The following is a 3,456-nucleotide window of genomic DNA, read 5'->3' as shown; positions in this document are numbered from 1 at the left end:
CATCACACTCTTCGATTTCAAAATACATTACAAAGCTATAGTAATTAAAACAGCATGGTGGCTGTGCCCAGTGGCTCACACTTGTAATCCCAGCACTTGGGGAGGCTGAAGCAGGTGGATCATGAGGTCAGGAGCTCGAGACCAGCCTGGCCAACATGGTGAAACCCCATCCCTACTAAAAATACAAAAATTAGCCGGGCACAGTGGCAAGCACCTGTAATCCCAGCTACTCAGGAGGCTAAGGCAGGAGAATCGCTTGAACCCAGGAGGCAGAGGTTGCAGTGAGCAAAGATGACACCACTGTACTCCAGCCTGGATGACAGAGTGAGACTCCTTCTCAAAACAAAACTAAACAAAACAGTATGGTACTGGCATAAACACAGGCACATCAACCAATGGAACAAGATGGAGAGCCCGGAAATAAACATACACATTTACAGTTGATTTATTTTTGACAAAGGTGTCAAGAACACATAATGCGACATGGATATTGTCTTCAATAAATGGTGTTTGGAAACTGGATATCCACATACAGAAGAATAAAACTGTAACCTTATCTCACCCCATACACTTTTCAAGTCAAAGTCCTGTGTATTGCATGTGATTGCTGGAAAATAAATCATAACCTTTGTCTTAGTTCATGCTGCTGTAACAAGAATATCATAGACTTAAAGGCTTAAACAACAAACATTAATTTCTCACAGTTCTAGAGGCTAGAAGTCTGAGATCAGTGTGCCAGCAGGGTCAGGTTCTGGTAAGGACCCTCATCCTGATTTTCTCACATGACAGGAAAGAGAGAGAGGTAGAGGGATAGAAACAGCAATCTCTCTTATGTCTCAAGTCTCTCTCTCTTTTAAAAAAAAAAATGTTAGAGATGGGAATCTCTGTCACCCAGGCTGGCCTGCAGTGGCACAATCACAGCGTACCGCAACTTTGACCTCCTGGGTTCAATTTTTCCTCCCACCACAGCCTCCTTAGTAGCTGGGACTACAGATGCATGTCACCATGCCTAGATACTTTTTTTAAAAAATTTTTATAGAGATGGGGTCTTGCCATGTTGCTCAGGCTGGTCTCAAACTCCTGGCTTCAAGCAATCCTCCCACCTCTGCCTCCCAAAGTGCTAGGATTACAGGTGTGAGCTACCACGCCTGGCCACATGTCTTTTCTTATAATGGTACCAATCTCCTCATGGGGATTCCAGCTTCATGACCTTATTACCTCTCAAATGCCCCGTCTTCAAATATCATCACATTGGGAATTAGGGTTTCAACATATGAATTTTGAAGGGACACAAACATTTAGTCTATAGCAAGCCTCTTAACAGAGTCTGAAAAATGTTTCAATTTTTAGCACTTTAGAAGGGACTTGGGGTTTTGATGGATATCCGTACAGATTCTGCCACTTATGCCTGTAAAATCCCTGTATATCATGGACACTCAAGAATATTTCTTGGACTTAATTTAACATAATTAAAAACATAAATGCAATCAGGCAACAGATCGTGATTGGATATCTACTATGTGCAATCAACATCCTACCCATGTGAGAAACCTGAATTACTGGAATAACAATCCAGCACAGAAATGCCCGTCCTATCTCAAACCTTCCATATTGCTCTGTGTTTCTAATATTTTGCACAAGCTCTTCCCTGGAGTGGCCTGCTCCCATTCTTCACCCATCAACTCCCAAAAGTGAATATCTTTGGCCCTTTAAAGCACGAACTAATCTTCACTACTTTGGGAAACCTTCTGTATCCGTTAGAATGTTTTAAGTGCATGTAACAGGCCCGGTGCGGTGGCTCACACTTGTAATCCCAGCACTTTGGAAGGCCGAGGCGGGCGGATCACGAGGTCAGGAGATCGAGACCACGGTGAAACCTGGTCTCTACTAAAAATACAAAAAAACATTAGCCGGGCGAGGTGGCGGGCGCCTGTAGTCCCAGCTACTCGGAGAGGCTGAGGCAGGAGAATGGCGAGAACCCGGGAGGCGGAGCTTGCAGTGAGCCGAGATCGCGCCACTGCACTCCAGCCTGGGTGACAGAGCAAGACTCAGTCTCAAAAAAAAAAAAAAAAAAAAAAAAAAAAAAGTGCATGTAACAGAATAATGGAAAGTGGCTTAAACAAGAAAGGTGTGTTATCTTATATAACAATAAACAGCAAAAGATACAGAGATAGAAAAGAAGGTCCCGCTGTCTCCTCCCGCCGCCCAAAATGCCAAAAGGAAAGAAGGCCAAGGGAAAGAAGGTGGCTCCGGCCCCTGCTGTCATGAAGAAGCAGGAGGCTAAGAAAGTGGTGAATCCCCTGTTTGAGAAAAGGCCTAAGAATTTTGGCATTGGACAGGACATCCAGCCCAAAAGAGACCTCACCAGCTTTGTGAAATGGCCCTGCTATATCAGGTTGCAGCGGCAGAGAGCCATCCTCTATAAGTGGCTGAAAGTGCCTCCTGCGATTAACCAGTTCACCCAGGCCCTGGACTGCCAAACAGCTACTCAGCTGCTTAAGCTGGCCCACAAGTACAGACCAGAGACAAAGCAAGAGAAGAAGCAGAGACTGTTGGCCCGGGCTGAGAAGAAAGCTGCTGGCAAAGGGGACGTCCCCACGAAGAGACCACCTGTCCTTCGAGCAGGAGTTAACACCGTCACCACATTGGTGGAGAACAAGAAAGCTCAGCTGGTGGTGATTGCACACGACATGGATCCCATTGAGCTGGTTGTCTTCTTGCCTGCCCTGTGTCGTAAAATGGGGGTCCCTTACGGCATTTTCAAGGGGAAGGCAAGACTGGGATATCTAGTCCACAGGAAGACCTGCACCACTGTCGCCTTCACACAGGTGAACTCGGAAGACAAAGGCGCTTTGGCTAAGCTGGTGGAAGCTATCAGGACCAATTACAACGACAGACACGATGAGATCCGCCGTCACTGGGGTGGCAACGTCCTGGGTCCTAAGTCTGCGGCTCGTATCACCAAGCTCGAAAAGGCAAAGGCTAAAGAACTTGCCACTAAACTCGGTTAAATCTACGCTGTTGAGTTTTCTGTACATAAAAATAATTAAAATACAAATTTTCCTTCAAAAAAAGAAAAAGAAAAGAAGGTCCCAGGTTTGTACTTCAGTAATGCTATGATGTCAACAAGGACCCAACAGCTTGCCCTATTTCTGCTCTCCCATCCTCACTGTGTTAGGGTTCATCCTCGGGCATGTCCTTTCACGATCATGGCATAGATACCATACATATTTTCACACAATTGTAGTCAAAGCCAGGAAAGGAAGTGTCTCCTTGCTTGTCTCCTTCTATCCAGAGATAAACCTTTACCGAGTTCTGTCTGAAGAATTACTTTTAAGTCTCCTTTCCCAGGGATGTGTTACATGCCCACACCTAAACCAATCAGTGACCAGGAGAAGAGAAGCACTTTGATTGTCTTAGACTTGTGAACATTCATTTTTTGGCCCTGGAAGAGGA

General features: G+C 45.3%; 1 pseudogene across 1 annotated transcript; it reads left to right on the top strand.

Moving 5' to 3' along the window:
- The first annotated feature begins 2,193 nt into the window (after positions 1 to 2,193).
- On the top strand, positions 2,194 to 3,074 carry LOC100607530 (annotated as a pseudogene). Its single transcript, XR_001116306.2, has one exon. The product of XR_001116306.2 is annotated as a 60S ribosomal protein L7a pseudogene (transcript).
- The last annotated feature ends 382 nt before the right edge of the window (positions 3,075 to 3,456 follow it).

This window comes from Nomascus leucogenys, chromosome 16, assembly GCF_006542625.1.
Source record: "Nomascus leucogenys isolate Asia chromosome 16, Asia_NLE_v1, whole genome shotgun sequence".
NCBI lineage: Eukaryota > Metazoa > Chordata > Mammalia > Primates > Hylobatidae > Nomascus > Nomascus leucogenys.
The sequence above is the reverse complement of the archived record's forward strand: the minus strand, read 5'-3'. Positions and strand labels throughout refer to the sequence as shown.